At 44.0% G+C, this 21,569-nt stretch overlaps 1 protein-coding gene across 1 annotated transcript in view; it reads left to right on the forward strand.

Annotated features, from left to right (window-relative positions):
• The first annotated feature begins 15,683 nt into the window (after positions 1-15,683).
• FBXW7 (F-box and WD repeat domain containing 7) overlaps positions 15,684-21,569 on the forward strand; it is a 122,485-nt gene continuing 116,599 nt past the window's right edge. Inside the window, exon 1 of the mRNA XM_083631172.1 lies at positions 15,684-16,530. The gene's annotated coding sequence lies outside the window, so the exon portion shown is untranslated. The remainder of the gene's footprint in view (positions 16,531-21,569) is intronic.

Here is a 21,569-nt window from a genome sequence, read left to right on the forward strand (position 1 = left end):
GACTAGAAAAAAGAGGGAGTGTTAAGTTGTGGGTGAAGATATCAGACGACACAGCGATTCTTCAAACAACTCTTGTTTATTCACAGGCCAGAACAGAACTGAACTGAAGGGTTCAGCCAGCCTGCTTATATAGAGCTCCACTACAACGCAACAGTAACCACTTTCTGTAACTATCCAATCCCTGAACGTCACTTTCAATCCCTTATTTGCATATGTGGACCTGAGTGAAAACTATCTACAGTATCCGCCTGCTGGCCCAGGGTGAGAACTTCAGTACATAACAGGGAGCACAGTGGAGTGTAGGGAGTCTTGTTGTGTTTTTTTGTTTAATGCTTTGTGCATCCACGTCTAATCTTGACCCTTTCTAAAATGTATTGGTGCGTGTTTTTTTCTTTTTGAAAATCTACCAAAGAATAAAACAAAATCAGGATTAAGGGGTTTTCTCAGGATGGTGGAGGCTGTGTGTGCTGTGTATCGTTGGTGTAGTGGTGGTGCCACTTGCGCTTCTTCTGACAGGAAATGCTCTGCAAGGGAGAGGACCAAAAATGGGGGGTCGAGGAGGGTCAGTGAGGGGAGGGGGAGTGAGAACGGTCATTCATCTGTGGAATTTCGGAGGCTATGCAGTTGGGCAATCTTATGATTAGGACCAGGGCTGGCCTCTCCACATAAGGCAAAGTGAGATGACAGCCTCAAGTGGCAAGATCCACTGAGGAAGCAAATCCCAAGGCAGATCTTTATTTCCCCGCTGTTCCTGGTGTTGAACTTCACTCTCCTCCTTCTTCCCTGGCAGGTATGGGGATGCCATTTTGTGGTTCACCTCAGGTGCCAAAATGTATCGGGTCAGGCCTGATTAGGACCAACCAAATACCACAAAAATGGGGTATGCTTTTGAGCTCTCCGAAATTCTTCATCGAGCTAGGTATTGGGGCAGGGAGGGAAGACAAGTTGGGGGGAGTACAAAATATTAGACTGGATGTCAAACTCATGAGGTCAGCTTCTCTGAGGTGCTACAGTTTGTTTGTTGTTGATTTTTTTTTGTGTGTGTGTGTGTATGTACTGTATATGTCTTATATATTCAGCTGGAAATTGCAGAAGAGAAGCAGTGTGTTTTAAGAGCATTTGTTGTGGTGGTTACTTTTTATGCCTCATAATAATCAGAGATATAGGTGCTCTTGAGGAATAATCACATGGAGACATGCTAATTGGTGCTTGAGTTTTGCTGTTGCTAGGGAACCTGTGCAGTTGCTAGAGATGTATAGATGGCAAGCAGCTCTGTTCTGGAGTGTCACATTTTCTTATCTTCAGGTTGGGCACCCTTGTCTCATGCAGAATCGTAGAATTAAAGAATTTTATTGCTGGAAGGGACCACAAGGTTCATCTAGTCCAACCCCCTGCAATGCAGGAATCTTTTTACCCAACGTGGGGTTTGAACCCACAATCCTGAGATTAAGAATCTCATGCTGTAACAACTGAACTATCTAAGCAGTTTGCACAGCCAGAAACAGAGGGTCCCAGGGCAGATCCTGGGACTGGGGTGTTTTGTGGTACAGTTAACAAATGATTCAGCTGTTTGCTAATCTGATGTATAATTATCTAAAGCAGCTACTATGTCAAAGAGGTAAACTCTTTAAAACTCGTTAGACATTTTTAGCAACTCTAGATTAACTCACTATAAACCTTTCTCTCCTGAGCAGGACTCTTTAGGGAAATAACTCTGAAATCTTTACACGAGAACTCCAAATCCATGTAGATTTTACATCAGCGTACAATGTTCCTTATATTAATTATTTCACTGATATTCCTCCACAGAGAAATGCAATGTTAGATCATACCAACTTTTCCTCAGGAGCTTAAAGAAATAAGAGGAAGCGTCTTGATTTAAAATTCATGGGGGATTGCCAGGTACTGTAAAGGGCTTGGGGCAAAGGCCAATGGCACAAATTTGCATAGAATTTACATATGCTAAGCTGTATATATAGGCCCTCAGGGCAAATTAAGATGGTGGGTGACCAGCACTGCACTTTAAAAAGGTGTTTGTGTGTTATTATTTTTTTTAAAAAAATGAAGTTAAAGGAGATGGAAAGGCACAGGACATCCAGGGTCACATGCAAAAAAATGTGGCCCTCAACCGGCCCTTAATAGTGCCCATATTTGAAAATAGACTCATTAATTCTTTATATTTCAGCAATCATTTTGTCCCTTCACAGCTGTTAAAAGTTACCTCCAGTGCTTTCCCCACTAAAAAAATGTTTAGGGGTACTTTCATTTTGACTCAAGAAAATCACCATTTTATAGTTCAAATCGGGGAAAATAAATACAGTAAACGGACAAAAGTACAAAGATTCACAAAGTGTTTAGGGGTATGCATACCCCTGCGTCCCTCCAGAAAAAAGCACTATGTCCAAGCACAATGTTTCTGTAAGACAAGCTGATATTTAGGACACGGGGCCGTGAAGTGGCGTCCTCTGGGTCTCCACTTGCTTGCCGTGTCACCTTCTGACCCACCTGGTCTGGCTCCTGTGGGGTATTCTGCCTCCCCACTCCTCCCTGCCTCCGTCTGAGGATGGGCCAAGGGAGTCTTTCCTCAGAACCAGACATCCTGTGTTAGGTGGCCTGGACAGCTCCTGTGCGGCAGCTAGAAATTCTGTTTAAAATTAAGCTTAGAGGAGAGGAAGGGGGAGAGCACAAAGCAGAGGTAACAGGGGATAGAAAGAGGAGTTAGGTGGTGCAATCTATTGCGCTGGGATGACAGACAATATATAGGATATTTTGGAATTGTATTTCTTGAGGTTGGTTTGGAGGGTTCAAACATCCCCCCCCCCACTCCATTATATTTTACATTACCCAGATAAAATCTTCAAAATAAAGCTGTATAAAAATAGATTTGAACTGCACTTGAAAGCTGTTTGCAGGTTGGGTCCTTCCTAAAGCCCAGAGTGGCAGATTTTAATGCCTGAATCACTGCACAGGCTCAGCAATTCATTGTAGCCAGATGCTGTTATATCCTCTTTTTGTATCCTGTCTTATCTGGCAGGAAGCGCCTTTTCCTTATAGGCAGGAAGTGCCTTTTCTTTGCTATTTACTACTTATCCATATAGCAATAAGTAGCAAACAGCAATTATTGTGACTTGATAAGGTTTAAAGAGTGAAGCCTCTGCCACAGGCAAGCAGAACTGAATTTCAGAGAAAAACCTGCAGTGCAAAACTATGGCAGCTTAGAACGTTAGCCTTGAAAGCACATGTTGTCCTGGTCTCTGGCTCTGGTATATGCAGCAATGCAAGAATATGTGCCTGTCCCATACGGGGTTCGAACTTGGGACTTCGGTATCAGCACCACGCTGGAACCAACCAAACTATCCAGGCTACCTAAACAAGTCCAAGCCCAGTGGGTGAGCATCTGCTTTGCATGCAGAAGATTCCAGGTTCAATCTTTGGCATCTTCAGGTGGGCCTGGGAATGCCTTCTTTCAGAAACCTTGCAGAGCTGCTGCCAGTCAGTGTAGGACAATACTGAGCTAGATAGACTAGTGCCCTGACCTAGGAAAGTGCCCCACGCTGGGTTCCTAGTCTTTATTTTGCTATGTAGTTCCTCTTAGCACCCCGAACAGATTACAGTGGTACCTCGGGTTAAGTTCCGGAGGTCTGTTCTTAACCTGAAACTGTTCTTAACCTGAAGCACCACTTTAGCTAATGGGGCCTCCCGCTGCTGCTGCGCCGCTGGAGCACGATTTCTGTTCTCATCCTGAAGCAAAGTTCTTAACCTGAAGCACTATTTCTGGGTTGGCAGAGTCTGTAACCTGAAGCGTATGTAACCTGAAGCGTATGTAACCCGAGGTACCACTGTACACAGGAGAGCTGAGGAAGGTGCAGAATGGAATGGGTCACACACATAGGTGCAGTGCTTTTTTCTGGGGGCCACACTTACCCCTAAACATTTTGTGAATCTAAGTTTGGCCTCATTGAGCTGCAGTATTTCAATACGAATAGGAGAGTACCCCTAAACATTTTTTTTTAAGAAAAGAAGCACAGCATAGGTGCATTGTAAGCCTTTGGTTGTTATCTCAGGGGACTTGAGCAGTGTAAATAGTCGGTGACTCCTCACAGAACACCTCGCGGAATCATAACTCGCAACTACGCGGCAGAAGAAATTGACTCCCGGTGCCTTTCTTTTTCGTTGTTGTCACTGTTAAATTTTTAACAAGCCAGAACAATGCAAGGCCAACATCTGAAGTAACCGCAGCCACGGAATAATTATGAAAGCCATAAATAATTCATCATTTCTTAGGAAACATCCAGCGACCCTTTGGGAGAAGAAAACAAGGCGGCATCTGAAAAACCCACGGCTAACGGGGCGGCTGGGGAAATGAGTCCCAAACTCAAATCCCTTGGCCGGTTCTCTTAAAACGCAGGCGAGATCATTTCTCACTGAGAATTATCCAACACGAATGCCGCCTCTCTGAAAGGAGCACCTCCTCTCCCCTCTTGTCAGGGAATTGTAGGATCGTTGATTTTATTGACTCAGCTGTCCTAAGTGACCTGCAAGGGCAAATATATTCCTCCATGCTCTCTTGGCTGCTTTATAATTTATGAAGGATACACAACCACACTGGCTTTCGAAGCCTTCTTTCGGCTTATTTCTCCCTCCTGGTTTTCTTCATGCAGAAATCCAGATCTTGTCCCCCGTGTAAAACCCATTGAGAAGGCAGGAGGCAGTTGTAACATTCCAAGCATAAGCATCACTGAAGAAATTTTTTTTATTTGTTATAGGGATTTTTACCCCATCCTTCCGGGTCTAATAGAAATGAATGAAATAAAATTATATTAAATTCCCACCCTTCCTACAAGCCGCTCGGGGAGCATACAGTGGTACCTCGGGTTACATACGCTTCAGGTTACATACACTTCAGGTTACAGACTCCGCTAACCCAGAAATAGTGCTTCAGGTGAAGAACTTTGCTTCAGGATGAGAACAGAAATCGTGCTCCGGCGGCGCGGCGGCACCAGGAGGCCCCATTAGCTAAAGTGGTGCTTCAGGTTAAGAACAGTTTCAGGTTAAGTACAGACCTCCAGAACGAATTAAGTACTTAACCCGAGGTACCACTGTATATGATTCCACTGTACTATATTGTAGGAAACCAAATTTAAGTGAAGGAAAATCGGAACTCCTTTCACCTCCATAAGGGCAAAACTTTCTGATGCAGCCCTGGTCAAGACACACTGCCTTTCTGGAACATAGTTTATTATTACTATTATTATTTTTAAACAGCGTGTCTTTTCTTCTTTTGATGATTGTTTCTTCTTTTTATATGAAAAAACAGACTTTGAAAAGCAGCAGAGTAGGGGGCATAGCTGCTCAACCCCCTTTTAATTTTTTTGCATCCCCAAGTTCCCTTTCTTCCTGGAGGGAAAAATATATGGAGACACCATTTCTTTCTCTTAACAGGTGGGCAAGCAACTGGTAGGAACGAGCCAACCTGTCAATTTTAGTTTCTTTCGGATCCTAATTTTTGAAATCTTGAGTTTATTTTCCACATTTCAACATCAGTTTGCATTCCCCCCCCCTTTTTTCCCGCCATGAAATTCCACTACCATTTTAGTTCAAATTTATTCTAATACACACCTGTTTAAAAGCAGTTTCCCCTAATTTAAAGTATTTTTGTATGGTATTTTGTATGGAATATTGGTGTTTTTATGCACACATTACTTGCACTGCAAAATTTGGTGCAGTGTGAATGTCAAACACTGGCTCTGCTCTGGTTCTGAAGGTGCAAATTAGGCAGGTTCACTTTTAAATCCCTAGCAACTGGTGAGTGTATGATTTTGAGTCAGCAAATGGAAGGGAAGAATGGGTTAAGCAGCTCCTTCCTTTTCCTTAAACCTGCAGCTGCCCAAGGCTGTTTTTCATTAAGTCAAACAAACAGTCAGGGAAAAGAGACTGCCTATCACACCTAGCTTGCCCCTCATCTGTTCAGTGCCCTTATCCTTAATACCTTTTTTTACAGGATATAACTCTGTTACTAAGCACATGTTGACTAGATCTCAGAGGTGAAGGGAGCCTACTGTCAAAACAACCAGACAAGCTTGCTGGTGCATAGCAGATAAACTTAGTCCACTTACTTGCATGAAGAAACCATACCTGCAGGGGAAACACCTTGACCTGAAATTGGCTGAAGGTCAATGTTTGGATTAAAGCTGGCACTTCAAAAGTGCCCGAGGTGAGGTACACAACAGGTGATTTCATGGACTTCATATAGCAGTGTGAGGGGTTTTAGGCCCTGGTGTGAGAAAGTGGGAGTATTTACAGCTCCAGCATCTATTCATTACTTAGGACAACTAGGTATTGCATATTTCTTTTGGAACACCAATGCAGCGTGACAGGAATGCTTGCAGGGAGAATGGTGGCTGAGTGGTGGTGATTAATATTTCCTGCTCCCAACAAATCTCGCCTAGAAGTGCGTCCTTGACAGTTTTAAATCATTACTTCCCAGAAACGCTCCTGGCTGGAAGAAACATGGTCTTAGTACTGGGAGAACATTTGCAGGAGACAATATATGATCACCTGCTACCTCTGTCTTTCTGTTGTCTTTGCGAAGGAGATGGAATCCTATGTTTGCCAGTGTAAAATCTGGTTCCAACCTCAGTTTCCCCAGAAACTTGAGCAGTGTCAGAGCAATGAGCAAAACCCTAGTTTTGCCAATGCTTAAGGTCTCTATGATCTTAATGCAGATGTATCTAAATTACTTATATGCGCAGCTTAGGTCTTCATAGAATCTCTGAAGCAATTATGGTGCGATGAGCTAGAACATCGGGCCTCAAGGAGTCAACAGAAGGAGGCCTTCAGACTTTTCACTTTGTCATCGCTGGACAAAATTATGTGTCATTCACCAGAAATCTTTCTGTGGGTTGGATGTGGGAAAAGACTGAGCACATTAACACACTTGCAATGTTGAAGATATATGATTCTTGGTGCATCGCCTGAAATGGAGCTCCTCAGTAATGTCCTAATTTTGATATGAGATTGACTCTATTGTCAGTTATGCTACCAAAACTCCTTGTGAAGGACCTGGCAGAATAGCTGTATTGAGCTATACCTCTATGGTTTTTTTGGTGGGAAGAGAGGCCAGTGGTGGCTCCAAAGGAATCTTCTAGCAGCCAAGGGACTGATTCTTAGAGGATGGAAATCTAGGACACATGCATACCAGTATTTGATGAAAAACACAGCACTAAGTTGGAGCTGGTGATGCAATGCCTGTTGTGTCTTGCAGAAGAGGGACTGGTGCTGTCAGGGCAGGACTTGTCCAGGGCCTGCTGCATTCTGCAGAATGAGCAGGAGGATGCCCAAATGCCACAGGACTGACTTATCACATTTTGAAATGGGCGACATAATACACAGGGATAACAAAAGAGCCCTCTCCCTGGGCACCCCTCTCAGTAAGGTCATTAAGATTCTAAAATTAACTTACCATACCACTGGAGGGACACTTTACAAATACAAACACATCTGGCCTACAAGCCTAGAAGCCTTTAATGAGAAATATTGGGGGGGGGGGAACATAGTGCAATTCTGAATTACAACAAAAATCACCAGCATCAACCTCCTCCCTTTCTATTTCTCAACATTTCTCTCTAGTTTCTTCCTGACTCTTTATTACTCATAAAAATTGTGGTTATTTGACCCATGAATTTACCACAGGGGGAAAGAAAAGGCACTGTGTGTGTGTGTGTGTTGAGATCATTAATAAACTATTAATTAAAAGATGCACAGACAGGGAAAGTGTCCATTTTTATGCAACTGTTCCCTTTATTGAATAATGACCATACAGTGGTACCTCGGGTTACATACACTTCAGGTTACAGACTCCGCTAACCCAGAATAGTACCTCGGGTTAAGAACTTTGCTTCAGGATGAGAACAGAAATCGTGCTCCAGCGGAGCGGCAACAGCAGGAGGCCCCATTAGCTAAAGTGGTGCTTCAAGTTAAGAACAGTTTCAGGTTAGGAACAGACCTCCGGAACGAATTAAGTTCTTAACCCGAGGTACCACTGTATTTGTATCCCACCCTATTTCTGAATAGCTCAGGATGGCATACACACACACACACACACACACACACACATGGTATTATCCCATTAGAAAACAAGAACTCTTCTTTTGCCAGAATCTAATTGGGTTAAATTTGGTATAAAAATGTGGTGGGGGAAATAATGTATTAACTTAGACATTCCTTTCAAGATGCCTTGAATGAAAGACATTCAGATGGAGAATAAATGCAGTAGTTAATAGCAAAATACAGGCAGGAAGAAAAGCTAGGTGTCAGCTCTTAATGCTTCCTTAATCTTCGAAAAATTTCTACTAACTCTTCTGATAGTTTGTGCTAATCTGTTGAACTGGTGTGTGTGGTAAATCGTGTCCTCCCTAAAAGAGGGCACGTGTTGTGGTGAGACCTGGAGACTGACCACCTGTGTTGTGGGTGGGTAAGATTGGTCAGCCACAACACCCAATTGGTAGGTCCCTCGATGTTGGGTTCAATCTGGCCAATACAGGCGGTTGTGTGGCAGATAGGCACTGGTTCAGGTGATAGGGATGGGAGAACAGTCTCGCCATCCCTATGTGAAGGGTATTCCATTAAAGGAATCCGAGGACTCAACTGGTTTGGTCAGCCCCCAAGAGGGGGTTGTGCCTATGCCTGAGTCCAGGGGGGCATCTGGGTGGTGAACATAATCTGTTCCCGGCTGTTCGCCTACCCAGGTGTTCACCGTTGGCTGACCTATGCTGGTGCCCTGGGTCAGCGCTGCCTGCAAGGTTGCAGGAGCTAGTCGAACCACAGCCTATGCAACCACTCACCTTCTGTAATCAAGAAAGTTGTGGCCTAAATTCTGCCCAAAACCAAAACTAAAATTTGAGTCAAGTGTGACTTTATTTAGTGGGGAGGTCTCTGGGTCTGAACACGCAAATTGGGGGGGCAGAGACTCTGGCATTGAGAAGAAAATTCTTATTGTTTTAGATTTGATTACTCTAGGCTTACAGACATGTGAAAAATAATATAGCACACTATCTTGCTGCTTTGATGTGAAGGTGTTATCAGTTACACAAGGGATGTTTATTTCTCTTTCACAAGGAATGCTGTGAATACCAGAACTTCAATTTCCTTCCTTTCCTTACATTGTCCCCCTTTCACCCCTGCAAGCAAAATGGTCATAAATGTTTCTCCACTAGTTAGCCTCGAAAGAAACTTCCGGTACACAGCTATTTCCCCTGTTGAATTGTTAATAGACCACGTAACACCTTTGAGCAAACCTTTTTAGTATGTTAATTGAACAGTAACAGGTTCAGACATTGCCAAGCAGTCTGCAAAATGAAGATAAAGTTCATGCGTTGGAGCTTATTAGACAATACCAATATTATACAGCCATCGGCATAAATACATCTGGCAAAATTAGCATTAGACTGGGTGCTGTTTAGTGGCAAGATGTTTCCAAGTCAACATATTTTCATTTTGAGGATATGAAATATTAAGTCTTGTTTGGTATGAAGTCAAGCAATTCATTAAAAAGACATTTCAGCAAAGGACCCTTCTGTGATTTTGTTCAAACTGCTTCAACAGTAAAACGATCCCCATAGATTGATCTGCATTCTTCTGCTAAATGGTAGTGACCACAATCTTAAATTCACTTACCAGAAAGCAAGCCCTGTTGAACTCAGTAGGATTTGCTTCTGCATGAACATGTTTATTGGGTTTTAAAACTCATAGCCCACCCTTCATCAAAAGACCCCAGGGCAGATCACAAGAAAAAGATATTATATACAAAACAATAGGTAATCAAATATCAAAATCAATGCAATAAAAATAATCTGTTTAGAGAAAAATATGTCTTCTGGGTATGTTTTTCCAAATACCTGATACAAAAAAGCAACACTTCAAGTTTTCACCGGGCATCTAAAACTAAAAAGACTTTGTATCTATAATTAATCCTGGCCATACTTACTCAGAAGCAAGTCCAGCTGAACTCAGCAGGACTTTTGAGTCAACCTTCATAGGATGGAGCTATGTACTATTTATTGGTTTATAGACAGATTTATTAAGAATCATAAACTGTTCACCTTAAAATATGGTTAATAGCTAGTATGTTGTGAGTGTTGAAAATAATTTAGGCACTTACAACGTACTTGTGATTTATAGCTTAATTTCTCAGGCGTGCAATCAATGTTTAAAGCCATATCACAGTTCTTACATTTAACTATATATATATAAACTATATATATATAAACCCTGGACTGTGGTACAAAAACTCATACAGTTCAGCAAAGTACACACACTGAATATTGTGACAAGAGGTAGATTAAATATGTTTCTGAATCTAAATATTATAGAGTTTTTAATGTTGATCTGTGTGAAAGGAGGTTTTGCGACCTCTTCATATCCCTTATGAAGAACTTATATCACAATCTTATACGCCTGGACTAGATGCCGCTATTCTGGTGGAACAGCCACTGTATCCAATGTACACTCAGCCTGGGAGGGGAAAACCATTAAATACAAAACCGTTTTTTTAAAAGGCATGAAAACAACACTTGCTCTAATACTCACACTCACCAGAGCTATTGGAAACCTTTCCCACAGACTGTGCAAGAGAGGATGCCTGGCACACAGAGGGTGTCAATGAACTCACCCTGATGAGACACATTTCCAGCACACACCCTGCATTAAACCCACACAACATGCAAGGCAGCACCATAGAGTCCTCACTCCACCAGCCCCAGTGTTACAGCCAGCAGTGACCCCTCTACTACCAGTCACTAGGCAACCCACTTTACTCATCACAACCACTCTTTTATGAGCAGAACTCGCACACAATGAAGAATATACAGTGGTACCTCGGGTTAAATACTTAATTGGTTCTGCAGGTCTGTTCTTAACATGAAACTGTTCTTAACCTGAAGCACCACTTTAGCTAATGGGGCCTCCTGCTGCTGCCGTGCCGCCGGAGTACGATTTCTGTTCTCATCCTGAAGCAAAGTTCTTAACCCGAGGTACTATTTCTGGGTAAGCGGAGTCCGTAACCTGAAGCGTCTGTAACCTGAAGCGTATGTAACCTGAGGTACCACTGTACTCAGTGCCCACACATGTCCCTCACAGAATACCCCCCCCTCCGATGCTTGAGAATCGGCCCTTTCTGCAGTCCCTGGTAGGCAGCAAAAACAGCAAGTTTACTGAGACCTCAGTGACTGGTTGGCTTTATTCAGCTTGGAAGTTCTCAGGTATTTGAGGTAAACACTTCCAACTGTCAGGTCTGTAAAGGATTTAGTAAGTGTCCAATGGCTATCCTGAGCAAGTGGTATCCATAGAGGGGAACGACTGCAATAGTATCCCACATTATGACCTCTTAATGGGAAAGAAACGAGTACGCTATCACATAACTTCGCCACAAATAGATTGGCAATGAAGGCATATGGCCAATACACTCGAAAGACCAATCAACAAGCAGCAAACAATTTTGCCTATTTGCAAGTAGGGACTGTTCTGTGCTAAATTGAAGCTGAGGCAATATAGAACAGAGAACTGGACCTTCTAATGTCAGCTTCTGGAGCGTAATGGCCAATCGAATGAACTAGAAAGTTGCTGGCTCATAATATTTACATCCCAGCTACAGACTTCCCAATAGCCTTATGTAAGTTACTATTTTCTCAAACTTTATCCCTTTTACCAGCCCCTCCCCACAACTGACATATAGATATAACATTACTGGCCTACCTTAAAGTGTTGTTGAAATAGTGTATGTGAAGCACTTTGAACACTTGAAATAAATTATATAAATGGTAAGTAGCCTCTCATATTCCTGTTTCCTGAGGATAGAGATTTTTCAGTTTTCTTCCTGCTTTTATATGCTTAGTTTCAGGAATGGAAGCATGATGGTGTTTTTGTAATGCCTATTTCATCACAAATATACAAGTTGAGCAGGATAGCCAAGAGAGTCTAACTACATTACAATGAAGTAATGTAACTAAGGTGGGGAAACAGTCGCCTAGGGTCACCTCCAGAAGGACAAATTTGGGTGAGTGAAGGCGTGGCCAGGACCATCATTAGGGGAGCAAGGATTTAATTTGTGCTGTGTATAAATATACTGTTACTATGGGAGTGACTTGGGCAGCAGGAAATATTTGGGGGACATGACCGGCAACTGTTTCTGCCCCTGGCAAACTTGAACAGGGATGCAAAAAGTGCCCGGAAGTCATATAATATACAAATGCTATTGAAGGACTGTTAAAATATTACATCATTTCAGTGTAGACCAATGAGACAGTTCCAAGATTATAGATGAAAAGCTGAATATCAATTTACTTAATGAGAGCTGTGGGCAGGCAATTGCTGTCGCTTGTTGCAGCCTAATGTCACAAAGCATTTTCAGCCACTGGATGCTGCTGATAGGGTAAGAGAAAGTTGTAGGCATGTGACTTTGGCCAGTTGCTGATGATTTAACAGAAGCAGCTGGTAGATTTTTTGTGCAATACCCTAATTGGTGGTAGAGCAACAGGAATAGTCTACCTGTGGAGCTGCTATCTGAATTGTCAGCAACACTATCCTTAAAGGACCACAGCTACTCCTTCTGCCCTGAGTTTTTAAAAAACTATTTATGTGCTTCTTCAGGCCATATTTAGAATTGGGAGACATAGTAGTGTTGGGGGGGGCACAGGGGCGATTGCCCCACATGCAAAATTTTAGGAGTGCAAAATTTCAACACCCAGTGCTGCCTCAATACAGCTGCATGCTTCCTTCGCTATGATGAAAACGGCTTCTCCATGCAACCCTGGAAGTGACCTCTCCAGGCAACGGAACGACTCTTCCTTTCCTATCTCTGCAGCTGCGATCTCTTGGGTGATGTGGACACCATTAAGCAGTTGAATGAGCATGCATGCCCATCCATTTCCCTCCGTCCCACCCATCCCCTGTTTGGTTCCGGGCACTGGCAACCCATGCTTTGCCACTGGGGAGACAGGCCTGGAATGGGAAGGGAGCATAGTATTAGGAACCACCCCTTGACATAGAAATGATGTTTGGGCACAGCTGTATGTCAAGACTCAGCTTTGCATGTTTAACAGTATGTATTTGGTTTTTTTTTGCTTAAATACAGTTGTGGGAGGAACAGACTCTGAATTTTACTCCCACAATATTTGCCCTATGCCTTTAAAACACATTCAAAGCACATTTCCTCCCCTCCCCCAAATTCGGGGCACTGTAGTATGTTGGGAATTGTAGCTCTGTGATGAGTAAACTACAGTTCCCAGGATTTTTTGTGCAGGGATGTGCTTTAAATTTATAGTATTCGTGCAGCTGTAGTCAGCCTGGTGCAGTGAGAAGTTTGAGCATCTGTGGCTCATTCGGCTCTCACCACTAAGCACATATTATGTTGAAATGTGGCATCAAATGAGCAAGAAGAATTTACTGTGTGGTGTGGTGGTGTGCATGCCATTGCTAAACTCAGTTGCCTCACCTGCAACTATGTTGTTACCATGACAGGGGTCCATAGCTCAGGTGGCTCCTGTTGCTAACACTGCATGTAGAGCAGCTGAGAGCCTAGTTGAAATAAGATACCAGGTGTGCAGAGCACTGAGTAGGTAGGATCTACTTGCCAGTGGACAGCCATGGATAAATTGGGCCATACGGTATTTGCAACTGGAAGATAGACTTCCTATATAAGGGACAGCTTCCGAAAGACCACAGAAAACCATTTCCTGGTTGGTGCAACCTGCCTTATCTCTGACAGTGCACTGAACAAGGGCTTCTGAGAATGATTGTCTCAACAGAAATGCAGTTCCATGCCTTGCAGCAAATGCAACACATCAAACCATCTTGAAATGTACTGTAACTCCTTATGAAATCTTCATGCTACCTATTTCCTTCCTCATCTATCTATTTCTATGGTGCTGTCATATAGATGTATATAAAGAGGCCACATTTTCATCTCATAGAGGCAAACAAACTGTTGAATATAATGCAATGCAGCCTGCTAATTAAATATTTAGTTTGCATAATGTTTGTATCCCTGATATATTCTGGGTTGGCGTTATTTTTGTATAGAATTCAGTGATCACTCTAGTTTCACCACTGTCCCTGACTCTATGCCTCCAAATCTCCTGAAATTAGGTAGGTGGAATACACTTATTATTTATTATTTTAAATCAGGGTTTTGAACTAGCATCTCTGAAGTTTACAAATCCTTAAGAGGCAGACAACACATTATTTATTGATTGCTTTTTTGAATTGTCCTCTGCTAAAAAGCGTGCCTGAGGCAAAATACAATAAAAATGCTGAGAATACAAATAAAAGTGGGCTTCACATTTGTTAGCAATAGCTGCCTCCCATGCTTGTCACGGGCTAACTGACAGCTTCAATATATGCTTTTTGTGTTGCTCTGTTTAGCTGGGTTATGTGCAGGCTGTTCTGTCTTTTCTTGACTTCCCTTAGAACAAGATAGTTCGTAAGTTGCCTTACGATGGAAGTGGGGTGGGCATTTCTGCAAGAATTATGAACAAAACTGTCATATTGGGTCAGACTATCTGGCTCTTCTAAACCAATATAGTCTGCTGTGGTTGGCAGCAGCTCTGTCTGAGGTATTTCTCTTCCTGAATCTTAATTTGGAGATGTCAGAATTGGGACCTTTCGGATGCATAACATTTGTGCTAGCACTGCCAAATCCCCAGGATGTTCTATCTTTTCTTCATACCCTCTTGCAAAAAATTAGTAAGCTTTGCATAGTTTCATTAGATTTTGTAATTTTTATAGAGTGATGGGCAGGGAAATACCTCATTATTCAAATGCGGTGAGCTAGTTTCCTCAGGTTAACCAGCCATGTGCTTTGCCACAGTAGTCTAATAAATTTCTTCCATATTATTATTATTAAAAAATAGCTGATCATTACATGTGCGTACTTCCGGGCTACATAGTGCTCGATTGCACTTCTACCATACAATGCAAGGTATTGCAAGCCCAGGTGAGCCTCAAGACGGGCAACACGATCACTTCACTTGGGCTAACCGCGGGACCAACACAGATCATGAGCCTTGCTTACTCAGAACATATATTTTATAAGTGTTTGCAATGTGAAGCACTCTCAGTGGAGTGGGGAGAGGGTAACGGGGGAGAAGCTTTGCCTCGGTGGCCAACTCCCTTCCTTCCGATGCTTTTATCTTCACAACAGCCCTGTGAGGTAGCAGAGACTGACAGCTGCTGACGAATCACACAGGGAAGCTTCACGACTGAAGAGGGATTTTGCATCCAAGTTCGGAGCCCCGCGACACCAGAGTTAAAGGTGCTGCCTTGCATCGAGCATGTCTCCGCCCTGGCAGCACGAGCCTCGGGACCATCTCGGCAACAGGCCGTCCCTGAGGGTCCCTCACGGTCGCGTTGCCTTCTATCAGCCTCCTCCTCTCAAATATCCAGGGCTGGTCCGGCGTCGAAGAGGTTAATCTCCCCACCCGACCAGTTTGCGGCTGCGCAGAGCGAGGCGTCTTCTCCTCCTCGACTCACCCCAGTGTCCGGGGCGACACCGTTCCGCAGCATCAGCACCCCGCCCCTAGCCAACCCTGCGTAGCAACCCCTCTACGTCATTACTTCGCACCGGGAGGCGGCGGCGGCGGCGGGTGAGGGGGGGTTGCTGTTGCCAGGCTACGGCTGGTGTCATCTTCCCGCGCCGCCGTCGACGGGCCGTCCCTTCTTTTCCTCCTCCCTCCTCCTCAGCGCTGACTGTGTGCGCTCGCGTGAGGGACAGAAAACAAGCGGCTCCCGAGCGCGACTAGGCAGCCGGACCGTCCCGTGGCTGCGCGCGCGAGCCTCTGCCCCCTTTCCCCCTCCTGAAACAGAAGCGGCTCCTCGTTTGCCCCGCTCCCTTCTCCTTCTCCTCCTCACACTCCCGCCGCCGCCCTCGGCGGAGCGCCCGGACCCAGCGCGGAGACTCAGTCACCCACATGCCTGGGAGCGGGGCGGGAGCGGCGCTGAGCCTGGCCGTCCGGCTCCGCTTCCGCGCTGCCTCTGCCTGGCTGGGGCCCTAGCAGCGCCCTCGGCGGCAGAGACCCCCGGAGAGAGTGTATGAGAGCCAGAGCCGGGCTGGGGCCGCGGCCCGACCCACTCGCCGCCTCCCCCTCCAAGGCCGGGGGTGGCCGCGCTGGCCCCGGGGGGAAGCGGCGGGCAGCGCTGTGCTGGAGGAGGTGGAGGCGCCGACGGCTCCATGTGAAGCGACCCCGGGCTCGCTGCTGCTGCTGCTGCTGCTGAGACTGAGGATCCCTCGGAGCCGGCGAGGACCCGTCCTGCACCTTCCAGCTGTGCGCCTCCGAGACCCCCGAGCCGACTCTCCTCCTCCGCGTTGAACTTGCTGCCCAGCCCACACCGGCCCGCCACGCCGCGGGCGAAGAAGCAGCGGTGGTCCCGGCGGCCACGCTCTCCTCTCGGCCCCACGTCTGCTACGGTCACGGCAGGAAACCCAGCCCGGCTCCGCTGATCGACCGACCTCTCTCTCGTTCCGCTCTCCCTCCCGAAGTGAGTAACAACCGGTGGGACGGAAGGTGCGGTGGGTTTGTCGCTCCGATCTGCTGCAGCATCCCACCACCGGGCTCCGCGGACGGTGCACGTGGATGCCGACCCTCTCTCCTCCTCCTCCGCTCCTCCCGGTTGGAACAAGGGAAAGGGGGCGGGGAGCGGGAAGGATGGGAAAAGGGAATGGGATGCTTCGGCTGTGCCCGGCGCGGCACTTGGTGGGGTGTGAAGGGCAGCCGCCGCCGCCGCCGCTGCCCCTCGTTTCATATGCGCCTCACGTTGCCGGGCGCTCTGCACGGTCTGCTGCGCTAACTGACCCTCCCTCTTAGCCGTGGCCGAGAAATCTCTCCATCGGGGTCAGGCGGAAACGATGGGTGCATCTCGAGGGGAGCTTTAAATGGCTTTGTTGGGTAGCTTAATGAAAAGAGAAGGGCTGGAGAGAGCCAATCAAGGGACGACTTCGGACATCGTGTTTGCTCCAAGTGTTAAGACTCTTTCTCTCTTTTTCACCCCCTCTCCCGCAGCCCCCCCCCTTACCAGCTACAAAAAGTAGTTTTGCATACTTTTGGTCCCTCCACCAGGTATATGCCTGTTTTTCTTACAGGGACTTGATGTTGACTACTGTGAGGTACTGGGTGTATCTTCCGGTTTGGATGGTCTGAAGATAAGCAGGGCAAGGGTAGGATTCATTCAGCCTCAATTGGTCTTGAGCACTTGAAAAGTCTGAGATTTGAATACACTCTGTACATTTTTAATATGCAATAGCACCTTGCACTGCAAAGTTATATCAGAAATTATCTTAAGTTAGTTTTAATGCAGTTTAAATGTGTGTGCTGCCTTAAGTTTATAACTATATATGAGTTACATTTTATTTAAGAAACCCACTCTGTCCATATTTTGAAAATCATCTTGTCGGCCTGATGTTCAAGAGTACGCTGCATAATTTTCATCTGTCTCTCTCTCTCTCTGTTTAATAGTAGGAGTTGTACCAGAAGACTCACTATGGTCAACACACGTGTATAAACTTTAGCTCCATATTGTTATCCACCAGTGGGTTGGTGCAAGTATTGGAATGTTTGGCTTGCCATATCTTTCGTTATGTGACTGTTGAATACAGCGCAACATACTTTTGAGTAAACATTCATAGGATTGCATTGTTACAGCATTTATTTGGTACTATTGAACTCTGTGAGGACTTCAAAATAAACATGGATTGGGTTGATATTCTGAAGTCCTAAATGAGGGGTAGGGAACTTGTGGCTCTGCAGATGTTGTTGAACTAAGAACTAACAAATTATATCATCACTAACCATTGGCCATGCTGGCTAAAGTTGATGGGAGTTCTAGCCTTATGGTGTCTGGAGAACAACCAAGGGCCTTCCTGGTAGTGGCGCCCCCCCTGTGGAACACCCTCCCTTCATATGTCAAGGAGTTAAAGAATTACACAACTTTTAGAAGACATCTGAAGGCAGCCCTGTATTGGGAGGCTTTTAATGCTCGATGTTTTTATTATGTTTTTCGATATGCTGTAATCCGCCCAGAGTGGCTGGGGAAACCAGATGGGCAAGGTATAAATAATGTAATCAACTCCACTAAAAGTAACATTGGGGGGATTTGCATAGACAGTCACCTGCAGAATTGGTTGCACTAGAGTCACCTGATGACATTGGGCCTTATTTGGCCCAATCCTCGCATCATCTCTAGCCAGGCATAGCATGAAACAGGGTCCCCCTTCCCTTCCTTTTGCTCCTGCCTGCATGAGCAGTGGGGCTAAAGATGCAGCATTGTTGTCACAACCTGCTGTGCTGCTTCATGACTAGGGTTAGGATTGGTTTGCTAGTGGAATTTAGTAGAATTTACTTCTGAGTAAACATGATTTGTATTGCTCCGTGCAGTTGCCATTTTTATATCAGAACACAGAACATAAATGGAAATTAATGTGACCATGTTTTAATAATTAGTGTAACTTGCTTTTAAAAATTACTTAGAGTGCTATCCTGTGAAGGAGTTACATTGGTTGCCCATTTTATTCTGGGCCGAATTCAAGATGCTGGTGCTAAGTGACTTGTGACTCGAATAACTGAATGAATATCTCTCCCATATATCAGAGATGGGGCACTGTGGCCTGCCAAGAGTTGCTGGACTACAACTCTCATCATCTCATACCAGCGAGGGCTGATGGGATTTGTAGTCTAATAATATCTTGAGGGTCACAGGTTCTCCACCCCAGCCCTATATCATCCTGCCTATATTCAGAGGATGCCCTTCTCTGCATACCACTGGAGAGGTTTTCCTGCACTGCCACCCCACTTGTGGAATGCCCTCCTCTTGAAAGTGCAGTTGGTGCCATCACTTCTATCATTTTGGCACCAAGAACAAACTTTGTAAGTCTTGTTACATTCAGTGGAGCTGCTTATTCCCTCATAGTTTGGGTTAGGATTGTAGCCTAAGATTGCAATCCTATCCCTGTTTATTTGGGAGTAAGCCCAGTTGAATTTAGTAGGACTGACTTCTGAGTAGAAATGGTTAGGACTGGGGTGTTAGTGTTTCAGTTAATGGATGGTATGTAACTCTGGTGTGTGGTTTTAATTTGTTTTATTGTTTTAATTTGTTTGCATGGTCCATTGTGTTTTATGTGATATGTATTTTGTTCCCCACACTGGCCTCCATTGAGCTGAAGGGGGCCGGCAACAAGCATTCTTAAGAAATAATAAAAATTAAATAAAATTCTGCTCTGAAATAAGTCCCATTGAATTAAACAGGACTTACTTCAAGGCCAGTTTGTATAGATTGCAGCTTTAATGTTAAATGTAACTTCAGAGACACTAACATGAGATCACACACTTTAAAATAATTGTTGTTGATTTGTTTTATGCATTAGGTCTTAGCTCATTTAATGTTTCCACTATTTTTCTTTCTCTTCTTTTCGTGTCTGCAGTTGGCATTGCTTTTTTCATTTACATATCTTCCAGTGTGTTTTTCCAATGGAGAACTGTTGTTCACTTGGTTTTTTCCTGTTTTTGATCAAGTGTGGTTCATTCTCTATCCATGTCCCTTAACCTCCTAGCCATATTCTTTTCCTTGTCCTTTTGCTGTATCAATCATTTCAATATAGTAAAGCCAGTGAAGTATCACTTTTGAATATTTTCTGCCACTTTTAAAGAGCTACACTAATGCTTATGTTTTGCACACTGTCTCACTATGTAATTGTATTGTGCAAACTCTTTGTTTAAAAATAACTACTAGTAAAACAGGTTTCTTAAGTTCCTGAGGAAGTGTAGTGGACAGTACAGTTTTAAAGGTGCTAATGCTATACTGGACTTGTACCATTTGTTAGATTTTGTACTCTAGTTCACCTCTTCAAAACATACAATATAACAACCTGGTGGATCATCTCATTCCGTTTATCTGTGTTTTAGTAGCACTTCTGCTGATGTGCTTAACTTCAGTCTTAGATTATGGTGCCAAAAAGCACTTCCCTGAAAGTAAATTCTATTAAAATAAATGACACATCTAAGAGAACATACTTGGTGCATATTTATTTTTGTCCTAGAATTGGTTAGCTCACAGTCTTACACTTTTCTTAGAACATCTTAAGTTAAAAATGGCTTTTGTTCTTTATGGTCTACTTAGGCTAGCATATCCCCTTCTTTTCATTTGTGTCTTTCTAGTATCAAAACCTGTTCATGCCACAAGAAAAAGCTGAGTAAGGTAATGAACCTTTCTTTCAAAAGACTGTTGGTTATAGGCAACTGAATTTTACTTAGAGGAGACTTCATGAAATTAATGGACCTAAGTTAGTCATATTCATTAATTTCAATGAGCCTGCTTTGAATACGACTAATGTGGAATGTAGCCTTTGTCATTTGTGTCATCTTGTGCTCTGCCCATTCATCCTACCTTCTGATATTTGTGGTTGACAAGAAGCCATTGCTACTAGGAGATGGTGATGATGACATGTTTCTACATTCTTTGAGATTTCAAAAGAGCCATTAAATTCTGGCCTTTCCAAGTAATTTCTGTCAGTTCTTTGCCATGCCTTCTCTTCACTTTTTTTTGCTGCTTCCTTTCTAGATTTTTCCCTCTCAGAAGCTACCTCATCCATTGACTTGCACTTTGTCTTTCATCTTGATTCTAGATTAAGGCTAAGTATGAGTGTTGTCAACCAAACAGTTTCACCCCAGTTACATTTGGGATGGGTTGAGCAATTACCTTCTCAGTATGTTCAAGAAGAGTAGCAGTGTTGGCCTTTTGTGGCAAGAACAAGAGTTCAGTGGTAGCTTGAAGAGTAACGTGTTTATTGTGCCACTTTTTTTTTTTTTTGCAAGAGCCTACAAAATACACCTGCTACAGCAGCCTTAATTATGGAAGGTAATGTCACACAGCTTAATATTTGGTTAGGCAACTGTCAGAATAGTCTGTTTACAATATAACTATTTGTGGAGAAGTACACAGGTTTCTTCTTGACTTTTCTCCCCTTTTGTGCCCAATCTGACATTCATATTTCGTAAGTGATTGAAGAATGGGGATTGTAACAGGGTACAACCACATTTGCAGCTACCACTCAGTGGTTAAGAGCTGCTTCACAGGTTATAGATTCCACAATGATGTTACTTGAAAGAGCCTCTGAAATGGTTGCCATTTCATATAGCTGATTTTGACTATCCATGTAACTAAATAGCTCAGCCATACGGAGGCAGCTTCACATAGCAAGCAGTTTGTGTGAATAGCTCACCATATAATTTTGGCAACTTTAAGCCCAACATCATAAATAGCAAAAAAAGAGTCACTTGTTTTGGCATGATTAAAACTGCTGGAATTACTTCAGGAATTTGCTATGTAAACTACTTTCTGCATGGATCTGTCCATCTGTTTGTTGTGTTTGAACCCAGATTCATGGCTTGTCTTGTCCAGAGAAACCTTGAGCAGAAAATGAAGAGCAAACCTTAGAGGCAAGGCAAGGCAAGGCAAGGCATGAGCCCAGATTTGGAAGTAATGCTGAACCAAACCACAGCTTAGCCTTGGGTTGAAGCAGGTCCTGG

Source organism: Podarcis filfolensis (assembly GCF_964270895.1).
Source record: "Podarcis filfolensis genome assembly, chromosome: 9".
Taxonomy (NCBI): domain Eukaryota; kingdom Metazoa; phylum Chordata; class Lepidosauria; order Squamata; family Lacertidae; genus Podarcis; species Podarcis filfolensis.